Consider the following 24,240-nt stretch of genomic DNA (forward strand, 5'->3'; position numbering starts at 1 on the left):
TTAGACCCTCTCTAACCGCTGCTAGCATTCCCCGTATTCCTAGGTGGCCTACCTCGTGCTATAGTAGCACCTAGTTTCCCACTCTGATTTACATTCTGTTCAGACAGTCTCGGACAATCTTTGATAAAGTGGTCAGCTGATCCGCACTTATAACAGGAGCGGTCATGGAATCTACAACTCCCCGAATGCCATTTACCGCAATACTGGCACTCTATCCTGTCCCGACGATCATTTCCAACACTGGCAACCGAAGTGACTCGCGTACTCACAGGGGGTCGATCACAATCTTGTCTGGAAAAGCCCGAAGTGTCTTTAGATCGGCCTGGATCATTTCTAAATTTCTTCGATGATTGTTGAAAGGGCTTTCCCGAAGATGTCTTACGAAACTCTCTTGCTTCCACTTCAGCTTTTCTTTTCTCCTTACTGAGCTCTTCGGCTTTGCAAGCTCGCTTGACATGTACTACAAATTCTCTAATTTCAAGAATGCCAACATACAGTTTTATATCTTCGTTCAACCCGTCCTCAAAGCGTTTACACATGATAGCCTCGGACGAAACACATTCCTGAGCGTATCTACTAAGTCTGACAAACTTTCACTCATAATCAGTAACTGACATAGAACCCTGCTTAAACTCAAGAGATTCTTTTCGTTTCTGATCGATGAATCTTTGACTGATATATTTCTTGCGGAACTCGGTTTGAAAGAATTCCCAAGTAACCCGTTCTCTCTGCACGACGGAAACCAAAGTATTCCACCAATAGTAGGTAGAATCACGTAACAGAGATATAGCACATTTTAAACATTCATCAGGTGTGCACGATAATTCATCGAACACAAGAACGGTATTATCAAGTTAAAACTCACCGCTCAAAGATCATCATCGCCAAGAGCCTTGAACTCGAAGCCCCATGCTTTCAATCCTATCAACCAGGGCTTGTTCAACCTCAACGGGTCAACTACTGTGAGATATTACAGTGTGGTTTGTATTAGTCGAGGTGAGGGTTGTGCAAAGAACGGATTAGTTCGAACATATTGGGTAAACCAGTCGTTCATCATAGCATAGAAGGCTTGTTTTGCCTCATCATTTTGATTACTTGCATTTAATTGAGAGTCAATCGGCGCTGTCCTATGCGCGGGAGCAGGCGCTACACTCTCAATATCGTCAGCTACTGCTCGATCAGGATCAGAATCCATTACTATACGAAAAACACATTTCAACTGTCAGAAATCATCACACTATCAGATAAATGCATAATGGCATGTATAGCTATACCCATACGTATTATGGTAGTCCTAGAATTGACTAAACCGTAGCTCTGATACCAATAAAATGTAACGCCCCATACCCGAGACCGTTGCCGGAGTCAAACACGAGGTGTTAACGGACTTAATTCATTACTTAAACAGCTCATACAATTCATTTTAAAATTTCCAGACAAGTTGGCTAACTGCATCACAGTCGCTTTAAAAATCATATCTCGAGTTCCAAAACTCGAAATCCAGTTTCGTAAATTTTTCCTGAAACTAGACTCATACATATATCTACCAATTTTTTCCAGAATTTTTGTTGGCCCAATTAGTACAGTTTATTAGTTAAATTCTCCCCTGTTTCAGGGTTCGACTACTTTGACCTCTGTGTATTACGAATCAGATATCTTCCTGTACAGAGCTTCAATGACTATGCCGTTTGTCTCTAATAAAACTACACTCAATAATGAATCTGTACATATAAATTATGACTTATAATTATCTTTGTAAAATTTATGGTGAATTTCCAAAGTCATAACAGGGGATCCAGAAATCGCTCTGGCCCTGTTTCACAAAAATTTAAACATCTCATAAAATATAGCTCATATACCTGTTTTGCTTCTACCATATTAAAATAGACTCATCAAGCTTCGATTCCATAACTTATTCATTATTTAATTCCATTTCTACTATTTTTAGTGATTTTTTAAACTCACATCACTACTGTTGTCTGAATCTATTTTGTGGTAAATTTTACCTATTTCATGGTTTCCATGGATTAGCTAGCAATTTGACATACATAGCACCAAATATGATCATGATTAGCCATTCCAATGGCTAGTCATTACCAAGAATTTCCATACAACTCAATAACCATATCATAAGACCATATATACAAAATGATTACAATGCTATACTCAAAATATACAAGCCATTTTCGCATGGCTATACGAATATACATTACCAAAAGATACTTAATTAACAGCAAAGGTCAGTCCTATACATGCCATTATCAAAGTTCAACTAAAAAAGTACCAAAAAGGGGCTTAGATAGTGTGGATAACTTCGACTTTGACACTTCCAAGTCCGATAGCTGACGAACAAAATATATAATACCGAGAATTTAAGCAACAGAGTAAGTGTTTCGATGCTTAGTAAGTTTATAAGTAAGGAAATCATTTGAAACAAAAACACAAAAGAAATAGCATTCATAAGGATAAATAAATGCCTATGCACAAGATCACATATTCATTTTAATTTACACTTCTATCAATATGTTTACACACTCGAAGTCAAACTCTACTAAATTTCATTTGAATCAATTTCATGTAACTCGAGTGAGCTATAGACTTCATATAACCCTAAGAAATGGCCGGGAGAGCATTATTCGATTACATAATCACAACTTATACTGTACCAAATTTTTCCAATGTATATACAATCCATACCTGGTCATATTAGGGATTATGAGCACATTAATCGGAATTATTACGACAGAATCGCACCTTTCCAAACATAAATACTTTCGGAATTTGGCTCGGATGTAACAACCAGCACGAATGCCTTCGGGACTTAACCCGGTTATAATAACCCGCATGAATTCCTTCGGGACTTAACCCGGTTATAATAACCCGCACGAATGCTATGCACATATATATCATAACCCATTAGCATTTCCATTACATTACTAGAAAACAAGTTCAACATGCTTATCAACCCTTACTCTTACGGCTCAATAGCTACATACACGTAATACGATTTCATTTCGCTATTCCACATGAATTCTTTAACCATTCGGCTCCAAGTCATATAAAATAAAAATCATTTGTTTCGCTATGTAATTTATATAGAACCATAAGATCACAATTTATCTACTATGCTTTTATATGATACCTATAAAATCATAAGCTAAGTTCCGTTACTCAAAGACTTACCTCGGATATTTTGAATAGTTGCGGATGGACTACTCGATTGCTTTTTCTTTTCCTTTATCTGATTTTGACCCTCTTAGCTCTTGAGCTTGATTCAACAAATAGATTTTATTAAATAACTTATCAATTTAGCTATTCGATTTAATACATGTATACCATACAATTAAGTACAAATGATGTTATTAACTAGATATTAAACATCATACATATGCTCTACTCATGTACCAACGAACATAATACTAGCTTAATACCATGCATAATCGAATTTATTTAACATCATTTAGTTTTATATAAATACACATATCATCCCAAATCGACACAAGAGTCAAATTCATCACTCAAACATTCACACCAATTTATTTTAATATTTTGGCCGAAACCCTCAATTGGCTATCATAGCCTTAATATTTCAATATAAATACGTATACATATATATACAATCTAAATCCCTCACTTAACACATAATCTACTAACTTGGAAATTATTTTCTAACAAATTTTAACTTACACTAAAGCCGAGTGTTACTCAAGCTTTAAGCTCATGTTCTTTCATTATTAAGCAAGTGTTATAACACAAGGATTCATAGTCAAACCTATGCATAACATTATTCAAGATTTAAAATCTTAAATTCATTTACAAAGTCAACCTTTTGATTTATATATATAAAATAATCTCTAATTATTTTATTCAAGCACCCAATGGCATTTTCTTTAATTTAACCCTAAGATAAACAAAAGATTTATTCATGCAACTTAATAAGTTCAAGTTCATCTCTTTCACATATAAATACCAACAATTAAGTATTTACTAGTTCAAACTCCATTAAACTATTAGAACATCAATCTATCCCTTACCATATCTCCCAAAAAAAAGAATGCACAAATATATATAAATGAAAATAATGTTAAATGTCATTAACAAATAAAGCCATACACACACAACTTATAAGTAAATTCCATCCTTGCAAAGCCTATAGTTCACTCGGCCACTCAACCCACAACCTATCAAAACTTCAATTCAAACTCATTAGCCAATACACATATACTTATAATAAGCACATATGACATCTTCTTCAAGACACATTCGGCTATGGCATAATTTCCTTATAAAACCCAATTAATCAATCCACCATCACATGTATCATTACAAAGCTTCACACTTAGCATGCTAATGACATCAAAACAATCCACCTTAACCGAAACTTAACTCATACAAAACCTATCTTCAAACCATAAAATAGGTAGAATTTAAACTAATCATCCAAATGGTGCATAAGTTTTCTGAGAATGACATTGAACTTACCTTACTTTAGCTATCCACCTTAGCCGAATTTTCTTCCCCAAAGACTTTTCTTCCTCTTCTTTCTCTAGTTACGGCAATGGAGGAGAAAACATAGGCTAACTTTGGTTTCTCCTCCCACTAACTAGCATTTTATTAACCTTATTCATTATTTCATTTTGTAACATAAACTATTAGCATAAAATAGTTATAATATTCTTAAATCTATAACATGGCCCGCCACTATCTAAAATTTGGCTAATTTGACGTGCAAGTACATTTTTTTTTGACATCATGCACTATTAGATCACTTTTACCTTTGTCTAGCACATTTCTAAGTCCTATTTAATAAATTCACTTACAATTAACAAAATTCAAACATGAAATTTTCACACATACATATATACATATAATAAGCATCAAATATGACGGTTAATTATTTTTACGACTCGGTTTTTGTGGTCCCGAAACCACTTTCCGACTAGGGTCAAATTAGGGCTGTCACAACTCTCTCCCCCTTAGAAATTTTCGTCCCCGAAAATCTTACCAGCGAATAAATTAGGATATCATTCTTTCAGGGAGCTTTCAAGCTCCCAAGTAGCTTCTTCAACCCCGTGTTTGACCCACAACACTTTTACTAACGAAATTGTCTTATTCTGTAATTCTTTTACCTCGTGAGCCAAAATACGAACGGGTTCTTCTTCATAACTTAAATCAGACTGAATTTCAATCTCTGCTGGATTAATCACATGACAAGGATCGGATCTGCATCGATCGAAGCATCTAGCAATAATTCAACCTAGGGTCCATATTTGGAAAAATACCCATAAGTGAAATTTGTGTATTTTGGTGTTTTATGATAGAATATGAGGTTTTAAATTATGTTAGACAACTTGTGCTACTCGGTTTTAAGTGAAACGAGTAAAGGGCTTAATCGGTAAAAATACCTAATAGTCATAAGTACATGTTAGAGTGAGAATTTGATGTTGTCATAGAAGGAAAAATGATAAGCATGTCATAAAACATAAGAAAATAGGATGAAGTTTAATTTCGAGCCTTGGGAAAAGTGTAAATATGTAAAGTTTAGGAGCAAAATGTAATTTTGCCAAAGTTTGGGTCAAGGACTGTTTTAATAAATGTGAGTATTAAATAAGCTAATTTTTTTATTATAGATCAAGAAGAAAAATCTGGAGTTAGACCAGGAAAGAAAAAGAGAGTGGACTAAATCGATATAGTTGATCGATTTTGTTTCGAGGTAAGTTTCATGTAAATAAATGCAATATTGTATTATTTTATGTTAATTTTGTTAATTTCCAGCATGTGTATATTTATTTTATAAAATTATTCAAAGAAGACTCAAGCATGAATTGACGAGAAGTATTTCGTAAAGTCCCTTGAACCTTAGGAATGTGTAGGATACAAATGTCATGACATTAGGATTTAAGGATACCATGTAAGACCATGCCAAGGCATGACAATGGTAAGGTTTCTAAGGAAAGGAATCACGTAATACCATGTCAAGACATGGCATTGATAAGTTACCATAAGGCAAAGGTCCCATGTAAGACCATGCCAAGGCATGGCATTGGTTGGTTCATAAGGCAAGGATACCATGTAAGACCATGTCAAGACATGGCAATGGTAAGTTTCAAAAGAATCCATGTAAGACCATGACAAGTCATAGAAATGGTAAGGTACCCATCCTTAGTATTCCAAGTGGTTCAATGGGAAAATTTAAAGAGAATATCAAGGTAAGGTAAGGTAAGATGAGTTATACTAAAAGGTAAGACAAGTTCATGCTAGAAGAGCAAAGGTAAGTACATAATGTTCATGTATGCTTGATAAGGAAAAAGGTAAGTAAAATGTATTAACAAATTTGAAGTAAGTAAGTATTTAAGTAAGTGAGTAAGTTAAGAAGTTTAAAATATGTCTATGACAATTAATGAAGTTGCATTAAGTAGTATCATGCCAAGTAGTAAGATAATTCTTATGAATGTTTTTATTTATTTGCATGCAAACTTACTAAGCTTAATGCTTACCCCTTTATTTTCCTTCTTTTATAGTTTTGTCAAGCTAACTCAAGGATCGTAAAGCATGCCTGAGGTCCAGCACACTATTACGAGGATTATTTTTGGTATAGCTAGACATTTCATTTTGAGTATGGCATGTATAGCATCGTAGCCATTTTGTGTGTATGATCTTATGATATGGCTGATGAATGGTATGTAAATGCTTGACAATGATTAGCTGTTGGAATGGCTAATCAAGGACATGTTGGGTGTTATGTATGCCTAAATGCTAGTTATTCCATGGAAATCATGAAAAAGGTGAAATTAGCTTTAAAAACAAAGACGGATAATAATGACGTGAATTTGGAAAATCACTAAAATAGTAGAAATGGATTTAGATAGTGAATGAGATATAGAATTAAATCTTGATGAGTCTACTTTCATATGGATGGTACAAAACAGGTATATGAGTTATATTTTATGAGATATTTAAATTTTCGTGAAACAGGGCCGAGCAATTTCTGGATCCCTGCTCGACTTTGGAAATTCACCAAAATTGTACAAAGATAATTAGAAGTCATTCTTACATGTACAGATTCCTTATTGAGTCTAGTTTTATAAGAAAGAAAATTAATAATAATTGAAACTCTGACAGGAGATATTTAATTCGTAATTACGGGGTCGAGTAGTCGAACCTTGAAACAGGGATACTTTAACTAATAAATCAGATTAGTGGGCCAACCAAAATTCTAGAAAATTTAAGTTGATAAATATATGAGGGTAGTTTTAGGAAAATTTACAGATTGGATTTCGAGTTTCAGTAACTCGAGATAATAATTTTGCTTAATCGTGATGTAGTTAGCTAGCTTGTTTGGAAGTTCTAAAATAAAATGTTTGAGTCGCTTAATTAATGAATTAAGTCCGTTAACACCTCGTGCTCGACTCTGGCGACGGTCTCGGGTTTAGGTGTTACAATCCATGACTGAATTTAAGACTATTTTGAAGGTATACAATTCATTCAGTAGCGAGTGTTCTTAAAGATGCATTGAGACTCAAGCTATTTCATTACTCATTCATTTAGGCCTTTTTCGTTTTCCGTTTCTATATTCTTCTATGGCTTCCCAAACAGCTTCTACTCGATCTCGCCTCTCTAACCTTCTTCAAGAACCTGTTGAAGAAAAATACCACAAAAATATTGCCGAATGACCATTACGCATGGGAAAAGGATTCATTTTTCGGATGCTCCTTTCATAGGGTATACTAAGGCCATATCAACAGCTTTTGAAAAGCATGGGGGCATCTTCTCCATCCTAATGATCTCTTCCCAAAGGTAGTAAAAGAGTTTTATTACTTGTCACTTTATTACTTGTTGTGATTGTGTACACTTGCACATTTCTATTGTTCCGAGTTTTACGCCGTTGTCAAGGAGTGTTTTAAAAGACATTATCTCGTGAAATTGTTAATTTTGCATTTTGGTATATTTTTTTGTTAAATTTTAATTCCATTTTTTGTGTTTGTTTCAGCGTTTATGAGTATTGATCAAATTATTGACTAGCATTGATCAAATTATTGACTTACTCCTTGTAGACCTTGAAATTGAAAGTACTTTCAAACAAAGGAGAAGATAAGCAAACAAAAGAAGGGCCAAAAGATGATTTTTGAAAATCAAAACAAAAATCCAGGAGGAACATTCACTTATAATACTCACAATCCAATCATTGTTGCTGATGACAAAAATTGCGTCATTTGACAATATGCCATTCCTATACTCAACGAGCTCAATTCGGGTATTAGAAGAACCGAAATCGAGGCACAACAATTTGAGCTGAAGCCAGTCGTGTTCCAAATGTTGCAAAATATGAGTCAATTTAGTGGGATTCCTACTGAAGGTCTACATATTCATCTTTAGCTATTAATGGAAGTAAGTGACTCATTTAAACTAGTCTAGGTGATAGAGTATGAGCGTGGTTGAACTCCCTACCGTCTGGTTCCATAAGTACATGGCAAGAATTAGTTGAACATTTTTAATGAAATATTTCCCTCCATCTTTAATCGTGAAGATCCAAAATGAAATCACTTTATTTAAGCAACTTGATGAATAATCTTTATATGATGCATGGGAATGGTTCAAAGAGTTATACGAAAGTGCCATCATCACGACATTCCTTACTGTGTTCAAATTGAGACTATTTATATTGGTCTCAATATTCATACTAGAATGATGGTGGATGCTTAAAAGAGCCCATCTTTCTAAGTCTTATAATGATGCTTATAAGATCATTCCGGGATTTCTTTCCCTAATAAGATGTTAGATAGATTTGATGGGAAAGAATATGATTACTTCATAGATGGCTATGGTTGGTATGACAAATGGCTATTCGATTAACGCCATGGTGTAACATCTTGAAATAGGGCCTAAATGGAATAGTGGTTGCAAAACCACAAATCTGAGATAGAAAAGTTTATTTCGATTAAATTTTTTTATGATTTTCCAAGTGATTAAATGCATGTGTTAGAGTATTGATAAGAAATTTTATAGATTGCATGTTTAATTTGCCTATTAGGGCCTATTTACAGAAGTCGCTGTCACAGCCCAATTTAAGGCCTAAACGGAACGATGGTTTTAGAACCACGAATTCAAAGTCAAAAAATTTATTCCGATTAAGTTTTAAGGTTTATTTAATGATTAAAATATTTTGTAAAAATATCGTTAAGAAATTTTATTGATAAAGTGCTTAATTGGACTTTTAGGACTAAATTGCAAAAGTTGCAAAATATGTGTTCTAATTCATAAGTACTTGATTGAAATGGAGTTTTAAAGAGGAGGTCCTTAAATGGAATTAGACCATTATATTTCATTTGGACAAAAATGGGCATGAATAGGACAAAATTTTAAAGAAAGGCCTTAAGGGCATTTTAGTCATTTGGTAATTAAAAGGAATAAAAGGGAAAATAAAGCTAAAATTGACTCATCTTTTTCATGGAGGTCGAAATTAGTATGGGGAAGCCATGGCTAGGGTTTTCAAGCTTTCCAAGCTCAATAGTAAGTTCGTTTCTAGCCTGCTTTTCAAGTTCTTTATGTTTTGGAATCTCGTAACTTAATTAAGCTTATTCTAGCAATAATTTAAGCTAGGGTTCATATTTGGAAAAATACCCATAGGTGAAATGTGTTTATTTTTATGTTTTGGTAGAATATGAAGGCTAAAATTATGTTAAACAACTTTTGCTAAGCGGTTTTAAGCAAAAATGAGTCAACCATTAATCTAAAAAGTTGTTATTGTTCATAACTATGTGTTAGAGTGAGAATTTGATGTTGCCATAGAAGAGAAAAATGATCAGCATGTCATAAAACATGAGAATAAGGGATGAAGTTTAAATCCCGAGCCTAGGGGAAAAAGTGTAAATACGCAAAAGTTTAGAGTCAAAATTGTAATTTTGCCAAAGTTTGAGTTAAGGACTGCTTTTGTATAGGAAATTAATTAAATAAGTAAAATATGATGTTTTAGATCCCAAATGATATTTGAACCTAGAATGGGAGAAAAATCAAAATCGGAAAAGTTGGTAAAATGGCCGTTTTAGTATCCGTAAGTTCATATGTATAATAAGCATTAATTTATGCATGTTTCAATGTAAAATTAATATATTTACTATGATTTCGAGGTGTTGAAAGTAAGTATAATTATGATGATTTAAATGTTAAATATTAATTCGACATGGAAATGAGAAAGTATGTAAGTTTGTATGTAAATAATACATTATTTTTATTACGTTTTTATATTTCAGCATATTTTATGTATTGTAGCTGATTTTTGAATCATAATTGACTATTGGAAGAATGGAATAAAGTATTAGAAAGTGAGATACTTCCCGTTTGAACCTTCGTAATCGAAAGATATAGATGGTATGTAGCTAGGTCACATGTGTAATACGGGATGTATACCATGTGTATAAGAGAGCTACGAGATATTATGAGGTAGCTAGGTCGCATGGGTGATACTATGTGTACCATGTAGCAAAAGAGACTCTAGATAGATGTAGCTAGGTTGCATGTGTGGTTCCAGAAGAACACCACGTAAACAAGAGAGCTACGAGATAAAGTGGCTAGGTCACATGCATGATACTATGTGTACACCATGTGTACAAGAGAGCCAAAATTATGTGTACAATCAAGCTAGGTCACATGAGTGGTGCTAAGTGAAGGCCACTATGTGTACAAGAGAGTTTCGATTTTAAAGGTGGACTGTAAAGTATACCATCACAGATTCATATTATTTCAAGTGTTCAACCGGAAATTGATTAAATGAAATTATGTATGACTTTGTGAAGATAAGTGTAAGTATATATGTGTAATCTATGAGTAATATGCTTGATATGTGATTGGAAATTGGAAAGATTGTTATGGGTAAGTGATGAATACAATTGAAGTGTGAAAGATCGAATTGACAATAAAACTATTTCGGATAGTTGCGTTGATGAGAATCTAAAATTTACCAAAAATAGTAGAAATTGAATCGAGACTGAATGAGATATCAAATTAAAGCTTAATGAGTCTATTTTCATATAAGAAATAGAGCAAGCAAAGGAATTCCATATTCTGAGATATTTAAGTTTCTATGAGACTGGTTCAGAATGACTACGTGATCCCCTATTCTGACTTTGAAAAATCATTGAAAATTGTAAACATATAATTATGGGATATAATTTATATTTTTAAAATCCTTAATGAGTCTAGTTTCAAATTTAATAAACTATAACATCATATGTGTGACAGCCCTAAATTGACCCTAGTCGGAAAGCGGTTTCGAGACCGCTAAACCGAATCACCGAAGTATTTGAATATGATATTTATTGTCTAAAATGTGTGACTATGAATGTGTGAAAGTTTTAACCTTCGATTTAGTCGATTGCATGTGAATTCAACTAATAGGACTTATGTGTGACACTTTTAAAATGTGACACGTTAATCTATAAGGATCAATTAATGCATGTTATAAGAATGATGGGTTTGCATGTCAAATTTCCAATTATAATGAGTAGTATGGCCATGGATGGGTCATTGATGATAATATGAATTTTCTATTAGCATTATTAGTTTAGAAAATAAAATAGTGAATTAAGAATGATAAAACATGAGGTGAGTGGGAGGAGAAACCAAAGTTGTCTCACCCTTACTCCTCCATTGCCGTGACTAGAGAAAGAGGAGGAAGAAAATCTTTAGGGAAGAAATTCGGCCAAGGTGGATAGCAAGAGGAAGGTAAGTTCAATGCCATTCTTGAAAAAAAAAATTATGCACCATTTGGATGATTAGTTAAATTCTACCTATTTTATGGTTTGAAGATAGGTTTTGTATGAGTTAAGTTTTGCTAAGGTGGATTTGTGTTGATGTCATTAGCATGCTAAGTGTGAAGCTTTGTAATGATACATGTGATGGTGGATTGATGATTCTTGGATTTTCTTTTTAGCATTTGTGAGTTAGTCATTAAGTTCTTTGCTTAACCCATGGCAAAATTTGAAACGGTGTGGTAGCTAGAGCATTCTGCCATGGTAGAAAATGGAAGAGATATATGGTTGTTGTTTCGTGTTAAATTTAGATGAACGATGGTATATGAGTGTTTGAACTATACAAATAATCATATGTGAGCATTGGGTGCTAAGGGTAAAGAATCGGCTACCTTATTATGTGCCAAGACCGAATGTGAATTTGGTTATGTTTGAGTAATTTATGTGCTTAAAATTGATGTAGTATAAATTATCATGTCCTTGCCTAATATATATATTTGATCAAAGAGGAGTTTGTTATTGAATATTGGTTAGGCTACTAAGCTAGGAAATAATTGTTGGAAACATGGTATCTAAGCACTTATGATATATATATATATGGCACTTTAAGTAAAATTGTTCATTTGATGAAGTTGGCTAATAGTTCAAGTAAGGATTACTTTATTTGAGAATGTACATGAATTGAGGGTTGATGTTTAAGTGAGGTAAGTATAGGTATATTCGTCTTGTAGTTTTATAAATGTGATATGAGTGTTTTGTTTTGTAAATGAGTAGTATGTTAAGAATGGTTCTAAAATATATATGGATGCCATGTGATTGTGTTTGATTGGGAAGCAAATTGTTTGATTTAGCTCAAGAGCTTAGAGGATCAAAGTTGGATAAGGAAAAAGTGATCGAATAGCTAAGTCGCCGACAACATCCGAGGTAAGTCGAGTAATGGAACTTAGATTATGATTCAATTAGATCATGTTATATAGCGAATCAAAACCATGCTCTTTGTATGTATCTAATGAGCCGAAAATGGTAATACTTTTCTTAAACCACAAGATACAAATGGAAAGAAGGTTCGAATACTTACCAAGAGATCTACTCATTGAAGAACGTTCCAAATACCTTCCTACCCCATATCCGTTGTGAATCCAACTTAAACGTCGTGAAAATAGATCTAAATATTAATTCCGAATCACTAAAATATGAAGCTTTTGGCTTTTGAAAAATATTAATCTAAGCTATTTAGAGGTTAGTACACACATTACGGGTTGAAGTTGAAACACTTCCAAAATCAATCGCCTCGATAACCACCACATCACTCAAACTTAACTAATCCAATATCAATATATGTAAATCCTAAGCACATCACCATACGGAACATAAGGGCATATTAGTCATTTTACCATACGAGGGTATTTTGGTAGTTTTACAAATTGAGGGTATTGCGGTAATTTCACAAACCAAGGGTATTTTAGTAATTTTGTAAATCGAGGGTAAAACAGTAATTCTGTAAATCAAGGGTAAAACAGTAATTCTATAAATCGAGGGTAAAATGGAAATACTGTAAATCGAGGGTAAAACGGTAATTCTGTAAATCGAGGGTAAAACGATAATTATGTAAATCGGGGGTAAAATGGTAATTATGTAAATTAGGGGTAAAATGGTAATTCTATAAATCGAGGTAAAATAGTAATTACATAACCGAGGGTAAAAGCGGTAATTACGTAAATCGAGGTAAAAGCGGTAATTTTACGGATCGAGGGTAAAACGATAATTCTATAAATCGAGGGTAAAATAGTAATTCTGTAAATCAATGGTAAAACAATAATTCTGTAAACTGAGGGTAAAACGGTAATTCTGTAAATCGAGGGTAAAATAGTAATTACATAACCGAGGGTAAAAGCGGTAATTACGTAAATAGAGGTAAAAGCGGTAATTTTACAAATCGAGGTAAAAGCGGTAATTCTATAAATCGAGGGTAAAACGGTAATTTTACAAATCGAGGGTAAAACAAGAATTCTATAAACCGAGGTAAAACAAGAATTCTATAAACCGAGGGTAAAGCGGTAAATCAGTAAATCGGAGTACTTTGGTAATTTTACAAGTCGAGGCATTTCAAGAATTGGTAAACTAAAGTATTCTAAACATGGATAACAATACGAATGGGCCTAAAGCCTATTCTCGGCCCAAATGGGCCCTGCGCTCGTGTGGCCCTTTTAGCCCAAACCTAGCCACGATATATCGATTCACCTAGCCTAGTCCAATATTTACTACACAATCAAACAACTTATCCAATTAGGCCCGTTGGTCCATTGGGCCCACATGGCCCCTTTCGGCCCATCGCGGCCTGAAGTAGCCATCCAACAACAAGAGTAGTGATAAATACACACCTGATAGGAGACTAGAGTTAATCCACGCTCCGACCACTCTTAGCCGACGCCCAACCCAAACGAGCACGCCATACAGCGAAAGGGATCGACCAAGAAAGGTACATTTACTCTCTTCATGGTTCCTCTATTTAAAGCCAACTTCACAACCACTCTTATATTAGCTTCGATGTGGGATCCTCCAACATTAGAGTTTAAATTCAACACCAACTCTTGCCTTGTTAGCAAAATAAATGCTCTTTGCTTGCGATGGGATTGAACCTATGCCTCCCTTAAATGCTCCACACGCTACTTGCCACTAAGCCACAAGGCTTTTTGTGTCATATTTTATCCCCAATTAATTATAAGGTCTAAAGGCCAAAGTCTAGGTTCCTTTAAAACCCAAAATAAATTGCAAGAGCCAAGGCTTGAACCCGGGCTCCCATACAACCTTAATGACGCCACAACCACTAGACTACAAGCTTCCTTGTGTCATTTATTTAACACAATAATTTAAAAACCCTCATCCAAGCATCCAGGTTTTTTTCACTTAATACCAAAATTTTTGCTAAAGCCCAAGTTTGAACCCAAGATTTCTCTAACACTTCTCAGGGCCATTAACCACCAAAGCGGACATTTAATTGTGTCATTTCATTGCACAATTAAATACCTATATACAACCTCCTTACGGACCCCCACTCAAGGCCCAATACTTCTAGGCCCAAATTCAGGGTGTTACATCATACATATGCTCTACTCATGTACCAACGAACATAATACTAGCTTAATACCATGCATAATCGAATTTATTTAACATCATTTAGTTTCATATAAATACACATATCGTCCCAAATCGACACAAGAGTCAAATTCATCACTCAAACATTCACACCAATTTATTTTAATATTTTGGCCGAAACCCTCAATTGGCTATCATAGCCTTAATATTTCAATATAAATACGTATACATATATATACAATCTAAATCCTCACTTAACACATAATCTACTAACTTGGAAATTATTTTCTAACAAATTTTAACTTACACTAAAGCGAGTGTTACTCAAGCTTTAAGCTCATGTTCTTTCATTATTAAGCAAGTGTTATAACACAAGGATTCATAGCGAAACCTATGCATAACATTATTCAAGATTTAAACTCTTAAATTCATTTACAAAGCGAACCTTTTGATTTATATATATAAAATAATCTCTAATTATTTTATTCAAGACCCAATGGCATTTTCTTTAATTTAACCCTAAGATAAACAAAAGATTTATTCATGCAACTTAATAAGTTCAAGTTCATCTCTTTCACATATAAATACCAACAATTAAGTATTTACTAGTTCAAACTCCATTAAACCGTTAGAACATCAATCTATCCCTTACCATATCTCCCAAAAAAAAACGAATGCACAAATATATATAAATGAAAAATAATGTTAAATGTCATTAACAAATAAAGCCATACACACACAACTTATAAGTAAATTCCATCCTTGCAAAGCCTATAGTTCACTCGGCCACTCAACCCACAACCTATCGAAACTTCAATTCAAACTCATTAGCTGAATACACATATACTTATAATAAGCACATATGACATCTTCTTCAAGGCACATTCGGCTATGGCATAATTTCCTTATAAAACCCAATTAATCAATCCACCATCACATGTATCATTACAAAGCTTCACACTTAGCATGCTAATGACATCAAAACAATCCACCTTAACCGAAACTTAACTCATACAAAACCTATCTTCAAACCATAAAATAGGTAGAATTTAAACTAATCATCCAAATGGTGCATAAGTTTTCCAAGAATGACATTGAACTTACCTTACTTTAGCTATCCACCTTAGCCGAATTTTCTTCCCCAAAGACTTTTCTTCCTCTTCTTTCTCTAGTTACGGCAATGGAGGAGAAAACATAGGCTAACTTTGGTTTCTCCTCCCACTAACTAGTATTTTATTAACCTTATTCATTATTTCATTTTGTAACATAAACTATTAGCATAAAATAGTTATAATATTCTTTAATCTATAACATGGCTGGCCGCTATCTAAAATTTGGCTAATTTGACATGCAAGTATATTTTTTTTGACATCATGCACTATTAGATCACTTTTACCTTTGTCTAGCACATTTCTAAGTCCTATTTAATAAAATTCACTTACAATTAACAAAATTCAAACATGAAATTTTCACACATGCATATATACATATAATAAGCATCAAATATGACGGTTAATTATTTTTACGACTCAGTTTTTGTGGTCTCGAAACCACTTTTCGACTAGGGTCAAATTAGGGCTGTCACACTATGTCCCCTACATCTCGAATTCGCAAGTCAGTATACATGGTAGTAAATACATGAGCATAGACACGGCCATGTGTCTCAGCCGTATAGAGGACACAACCTCTAGCCACGGGTGTGTGCCTTGGCTGTGTGCCCCTAAATTGTTGCTAACATCAGAAATAGAATGTCAAGGTTTTTAGACACGGGCTAGGGCACGGTGTGTCATGGCCGTGTGAGGGACACGGGCCATGGACATGGGCAAGTGTCAGGCTGTGTTAAAACCCCTGTAGGTTCAAATTTGGAATTTAATTCACACAGGCTCGGGGCATGGGCGTGTCCCCTTATGCTTAGGCCATGTGAGCCACACGGGCCTTTAGCACGGCAATGTCACAATGGCCACACGGGCATGTTGCCTTTCCATATGGGATGGCGTCCTGCTTCAAGTAGCATTTTTCAAAGTTTTCAAAGATGTTAGGATTAATCTCGAGTTATTTCCAAAACGTGATTTAGGCCTTATAGGCCCATATTAAGAACTTTTAGATTAAAAGAGAAAAGTTTTAAGTTTGACGTAGTTTTCATAACTCGGCGATGATTGCATGCATGCGGTTAAGTCAGGTAATGCCTCGTGCCTAGTCTCAACCTCGAACTTGGGTAAGAGGTGTTACACAGTGCCCAAAGGCTTCGCCCATCATACAGGCTCTCCTAGTCATATTTCTGATCCATCTATATTAGAGAATACCTCAGAGACAAGCCCTCCAATTCAATCACATGTCCTTTCTCTTATAGAATTGGAAGTAACCCCTACGAAATCGGTAGTAACTTCCCTTGGCCTGGCCTTATAAAATTAATGCCTGTTCCATACCTGTCATGCCATAGATTTTATTTATTATTTTGTGCTAATTTATGTCACAAGGAATAAATTGTCAAGCATGTCTCGATATAGCCATGTATGTGTGTTAGTGATGATATGATATTTTTGTGAAAATGGTATATATTTAATGATTTGGATGTGTTTATTTGATGTTTTGAAATGCATGTTATATCTTATGTATTGATCTCGCACTGAGCCTTTTAAAGCTTACCCCATTACTTGTGCGTTATAGATAATCCTCATGGCTAGGACTCAGATTCGATCATTGGATAGGCTCTTGGAAAAATGGTTTTATGGTTGTGGATTTTTAAGATGATTTGGGACTTTTATGGACTTTATGATTTTATTTTGGATTTTATTCCGTCATAATTATTCAACTCTGGCATGGAGTATCTCGTTTTAAAAACTGTGGACAATGGATATTTTGCATGAGGTTTGATACGAATTAAACGTTTTGCATGGACTACCACCTTGCCGTCCATAACACTCATTTTCTCCCATATTCTCATTTTTTCATTTATTCTTTCTTCATTTTCTCCTCTCCTCTTTTCTTTCAGACTAGCCGACCACCATCGCCAATGTTGTTTTTCACCGAGATTTAATTTTTCCCCAATTTCTTTTACTTTCGATCTCTCCCGTCTTCTTTAAGGATTCAATTATCCTGTTTTAATTATGTTATGTTTAGGACTCGTCGGTCATATATTTTTGGTGATTGTTAAACCTCTCAGCTCCTTCGTCAAGACTTATCACTAATCTCATAGTATTGTTGAGTAGTGTAAGTGCATGAACAGTGTTGGAAACATTCCTTCCTCTCTATTCTTTTCCCCCATAGCTGAATAGTGTTAAGAAACATTTTTTTTCATGTGTTAACATTTTGTTCCTACATTTTTTGAAGTACCAAATAATGCCAATCTAAGAGATCCTTAGTATGATAACGAAGACGTCAAATCTATGTCTCGATTTAAAGGTAAGCAATTGGTGAGAATTATTTCAATGATTAATCATTAAGTAGTAAGACACATCCGATAGATTTATTACAAAAATTGTGTTTCATGCGATAGATTCATTTATTGGGTTTAGATCCAAGCGAAACCTCTTCTAATAGAATTGTGGCAATCATAGCTTCAATATAAGGTGTGGGATCTAAATATTTGATTTTAGTATATGATAACTCTTGAAAATAGTTATATTTTGAACCTCTAAGCTTGATTAAATGCCTGAACGTAAGTATATATATTTTTATTTTTAAGTTATTTTTAGAACATTGCATAATAATGCTTGGATTGTGCCTTAAATTTTATTTCATGTTACTTTTAATATTGGGAAGAAAGGAATTGGTTGTTATATGCAGTAGGTGTAGGAAAGATGAAAAAAAGGAGAAAAATGGGGAAGAGAATGAAGGAAGTGAAATATTACCATGGAAAAAGGTTGGATGGATTGCAACACAAATGCCATGGAAATTCCAAGAAAATGTTGATGCAACACTCAATCCTCGTCACTCTCAGCCAACTGAACGTGTACCAGATAAATTCACTTGAAAAAGAGGGAGAAGTGTGTACTGAGACAGGGGGACTTACCTTATAAAAGAGGACAGAGAAAAGAAATAGGGGATGAGGATTTTACAGGAGGATTTGAGGAGCAGTTTTCTCTCCAGGAAAACTTGTGAAAACTACCAAATAAATGGGAGAGGGTATTTGCTTCAGAGGAGACCAGAGATGCAAGGAAAGGGTCGAGCAATCAGCCTTGGGTTATAAACAATTCAACAACATTGGAGTGAAAGCTAGAGTGGTGAAAGCTTTTTTGCAGTTCTACCTTCATTCTGTTAATTAATTTCTGTGATTTCTAAATTGTTAATGATGATGTTTAATGTTATTCTGATTTGGGATTTTAAATCCCAACCCATGAGCTAATTTAATTTAGGTTAGAATATCGGATCTATCTTGATATATTGAGGCTCACGGTGATATTTTGAGTAGATCTACTGCTTGATTCGGTTTGGATTATTTTTAATATATGGATGCAAGCTCTAGACATAGATGAATGCATGGTATATCCTTAGACTGTATTTAATTATGAAAAGGTAAAATAAGTTGGATCATGATCTAATGATATGAGCGAATACTCATAGCACTCTAAACATAGAGTTGTGATCTATACAGAGTAAGGAAGAATATTGTTAGGTACTGTTCTTGAGACTTGTAGACATACAAAGACTTAGAATGATAGCTTTAATTGTAGTCTCGAAAGAAGCAAAATGCAGTAGTTATACTCTGAACAGTAATTTGGTCAAGATTTTTGGAGGACATTATTATGTTATTAAGATTCAATCAAAGTAATTCCAACCTTCCCATTCAACAGCTTCAATCCTCTCAACTTTGTCTCATAGAATTACCATAGCATTTTATTCATTATTTGATTTTTATATTTCATATATTAATATTTAGTTCAAATCATTATTCTGTTTACTTTGCCATAAGCCTAATTAGTATAGTTTATAGTAATAACTCAACCATATTTTTACCTATTTTGATTCCTATGGAGATGATCTCACTTATAACTTTATTACTTTATTTGATGTGTATACTTGCATATTCACATTACATATTCACACGCAACAAGTTCTTGGCGCTATTGTCAGGATCGAAAAATTAATGAATTTTTGTTTGTTATTATTGATTTGATTTTGTTAGTTTGAGCTTACTTAGTTTCTTTTGATTTTTTTCAAGTTTGTTGTTAGCTTATGAGTAGGTATTCCTGAGAACAAGGAGTATTATTTTGATCCTAAAATTGAGAGAACTTTGAGAAGAAGGAGAAAAGAATAGTGAGAAATGGCAAGGATTGGAAATGATCTAGGAAGGAAAGATCCATTACATCTGAATGGTAAAAACGTTGATAGTCCTCATGTGATAGATGATAGAGACAGACCCATTAGAGAACATGTAGTACAAATCTTAATGATTTGAATCCAGGGATTATCGGGCAACATATTCAAGCTCAACATTTTGATTTGAAACCAGTGATGTTTCAAATGTTACAAACAATAGGATAGATTACCAACTGAAGATCCTTGTAACATCCCGAATAGGGCCTAAACGGAACAGTGGTTGCGAAACCAAAAATTCGAGGTAGAAAAATTTATTTTATTATCATTTTAAGGTCTATGGCATGATTGCATGATTGTGTGAAAATTTCGTTTAGAAATTTTATCGATAGAGGGTCCAATTTGATATTTAGGACTATATTACAAAATTTGTAAAATATGTGTTCTAGTTCACAAAGGTATTAAGTACTTGTGAGTAATGGGTTTTTAAAGTGGAGGTCCTTGGATAGTAATTAGACCATTATACTATTTTGGAAAAAAATACCTAAAGGAAAATAAAACATCATAGTTTTTAATTAAGGGCATTTTGGTCATTTAGTTATTAAAATGAATTAAAAACAAAATTAAAAGCCAATTTTTGTCCATCTTCTTCATTAGGCTGAAATTTCAAGGTTTCTCCATAGCTAGGGTTTGTTCCAAGCTTCCAAGCTCCATAGTAAGTGATTCCAAGCCCCGTTTTTAATGTTCTTTACATTTTTGGAGTCCCAGTAACTTGATTAAGCTTATTCTAGCAATAATTCAACCTAGGGTCCATATTTGGAAAAATACCCATAAGTGAAATTTGTGTATTTTGGTGTTTTATGATAGAATATGAGGTTTTAAATTATGTTAGACAACTTGTGCTACTCGGTTTTAAGTGAAACGAGTAAAAGGGCTTAATCGGTAAAAATACCTAATAGTCATAAGTACATGTTAGAGTGAGAATTTGATGTTGTCATAGAAGGGAAAAATGATAAGCATGTCATAAAACATAAGAAAATAGGATGAAGTTTAATTTCTGAGCCTTGGGAAAAAGTGTAAATATGTAAAAGTTTAGGAGCAAAAATGTAATTTTGCCAAAGTTTGGGTCAAGGACTGTTTTAATAAATGTGAGTATTAAATAAGCTAATTTTTTTTATTATAGATCAAGAAGAACAAAATCTGGAGTTAGACCGGGGAAAGAAAAAGAGAGTGGACTAAATCGATATAGTTGATCGTATTTTGTTTCGAGGTAAGTTTGCGGTAAATAAATGCAATATTGTATTATTTTATGTTAATTTTGTTAATTTCCAGCATGTGTATATTTATTTTATAAAATTATTCAAAGAAGACTCAAGCATGAATTGACGGAGAAGTAATTTCAGAAAGTCCCGGTTGAACCTTAGGAATGTGTAGGATACAAATGTCATGACATTAGGATTTAAGGATACCATGTAAGACCATGCCAAGGCATGACAATGGTAAGGTTTCTAAGGAAAGGAAATCACGTAATACCATGTCAAGACATGGCATTGATAAGTTACCATAAGGCAAAGGTCCCATGTAAGACCATGCCAAGGCATGGCATTGGTTGGTTCATAAGGCAAGGATACCATGTAAGACCATGTCAAGACATGGCAATGGTAAGTTTCAAAAGAATCCATGTAAGACCATGACAAGTCATAGAAATGGTAAGGTACCCGCGTATCCTTAGTATTCCAAGTGGTTCAATGGGAAAATTTAAAGAGAATATCAAGGTAAGGTAAGGTAAGATGAGTTATACTAAAAAGGTAAGACAAGTTCATGCTAGAAGAGCAAAGGTAAGTACATAATGTTCATGTATGCTTGATAAGGAAAAAGGTAAGTAAAATGTATTAACAAATTTGATTAAGTAAGTAAGTATTTAAGTAAGTGAGTAAGTTAAGAAGTTTAAAATATGTCTATGACAATTAATGAAGTTGCATTAAGTAGTATCATGCCAAGTAGTAAGATAATTCTTATGAATGTTTTTATTTATTTGCATGCAAACTTACTAAGCTTAATGCTTACCCCCTTTATTTTCCTTCTTTTTATAGTTTTGTCAAGCTAACTCAAGGATCGTAAAGCATGTCGGAGGTCCAGGCACACTATTACGAGGATTATTTTTGGTATAGCTAGACATTTCATTTTGAGTATGGCATGTATAGCATCGTAGCCATTTTGTGTGTATGATCTTATGATATGGCTGATGAATGGTATGTAAATGCTTGACAATGATTAGCTGTTGGAATGGCTAATCAAGGACATGTTGGGTGTTATGTATGCCTAAATGCTAGTTATTCCATGGAAATCATGAAAAAGGTGAAATTAGCTTTAAAACAGTATCAGACAGTAATAATGACGTGAATTTGGAAAATCACTAAAAATAGTAGAAATGGATTTAGATAGTGAATGAGATATAGAATTAAATCTTGATGAGTCTACTTTCATATGGATGGTACAAAACAGGTATATGAGTTATATTTTATGAGATATTTAAATTTCTGTGAAACAGGGCCTGAGCAATTTCTGGATCCCCTGTTCTGACTTTGGAAATTCACCAAAAATTGTACAAAGATAATTAGAAGTCATTCTTACATGTACAGATTCCTTATTGAGTCTAGTTTTATAAGAAAGAAAATTAATAATAATTGAAACTCTGTACAGGGAGATATTTAATTCGTAATACACAGGGGTCAGAGTAGTCGAACCTTGAAACAGGGGATACTTTAACTAATAAACTGTACTAGTGGGCCAACCAAAAATTCTAGAAAAATTTAAGTTGATAAATATATGAGGGTAGTTTTAGGGAAAATTTACAGAATTGGATTTTGAGTTTCGTAACTCGAGATAATAATTTTTAAGCGACTGTGATGTAGTTAGCTAGCTTGTTTGGAAGTTCTAAAATAAAATGTTTGAGCTGCTTAATTAATGAATTAAGTCCGTTAACACCTCGTGCTCGACTCTGGCGACGGTCTCGGGTTTAGGGTGTTACAATCCATGACTGAATTTAAGACTATTTTTGAAGGTATACAATTCATTCAGGTAGCAGAGTGTTCTTAAAGATGCACTGAGACTCAAGCTATTTCATTACTCATTCATTTAGGCCTTTTTTCGTTTTCCAGGTTTCTATATTCTCTTCTATGGCTTCCCAAACAGCTTCTACTTCGATCTCTGCCTCTCTATGCACCTTCTTCAGTAAACTGGTTGAAGAAAAATACCACAAAAATATTGCCGAATGACCATTCTGCATGGGAAAAGGATTCATTTTTCAGGATGCTCCTTTCATAGGGTATACGAAGGCCATATCAACAGTTTTTGAAAAGCATGGGGGGGCATCTTCTGTCTCCATCCTAATGATCTCTTCCCAAAGGTAGTAAAAGAGTTTTATTACTTGTCACTTTATTACTTGTTGTGATTGTGTACACTTGCACATTTCTATTGTTCCGAGTTTTTGGCGCCGTTGTCAAGGAGTGTTTTAAAAGACATTATCTGTGAAATTGTTAATTTTGCATTTTGGTATATTTTTTTTGTTAAATTTTAATTCCATTTTTTTGTGTTTGTTTCAGGCGTTTATGAGTATTGATCAAATTATTGACTAGCATTGATCAAATTATTGACTTACTCCTTGTAGACCTTGAAATTGAAAGTACTTTCAAACAAAGGAGAAGATAAGCAAACAAAAGAAGGGCCAAAAAGATGATTTTTGAAAATCAAAACAAAAATCCAGGAGGAACATTCACTTATAATACTCACAATCCAATCATTGTTGCTGATGACAAAAATTGCGTCATTTGACAATATGCCATTCCTATACTCAACGAGCTCAATTCGGGTATTAGAAGAACCGAAATCGAGGCACAACAATTTGAGCTGAAGCCAGTCGTGTTCCAAATGTTGCAAAATATGAGTCAATTTAGTGGGATTCCTACTGAAGGTCTACATATTCATCTTTAGCTATTAATGGAAGTAAGTGACTCATTTAAACTAGTCTAGGTGATAGAGTATGGCGTGGTTGAACTCCCTACCGTGCGGTTCCATAAGTACATGGCAAGAATTAGTTGAACATTTTTTAATGAAATATTTCCCTCCATCTTTAATCGTG

The 24,240-nt window shown here is 33.9% G+C and overlaps 1 non-coding gene across 1 annotated transcript; it reads right to left on the reverse strand.

Annotated features, from left to right (window-relative positions):
- Positions 1–8,524: 8,524 nt before the first annotated feature.
- Positions 8,525–8,630, reverse strand: LOC128283025 (small nucleolar RNA R71). Its single transcript, XR_008273370.1, has one exon. It is a non-coding gene; the product is annotated as a small nucleolar RNA R71 (small nucleolar RNA).
- Positions 8,631–24,240: the final 15,610 nt, after the last annotated feature.

This window comes from Gossypium arboreum, chromosome 10, assembly GCF_025698485.1.
Source record: "Gossypium arboreum isolate Shixiya-1 chromosome 10, ASM2569848v2, whole genome shotgun sequence".
In the NCBI taxonomy this organism is placed as follows: domain Eukaryota; kingdom Viridiplantae; phylum Streptophyta; class Magnoliopsida; order Malvales; family Malvaceae; genus Gossypium; species Gossypium arboreum.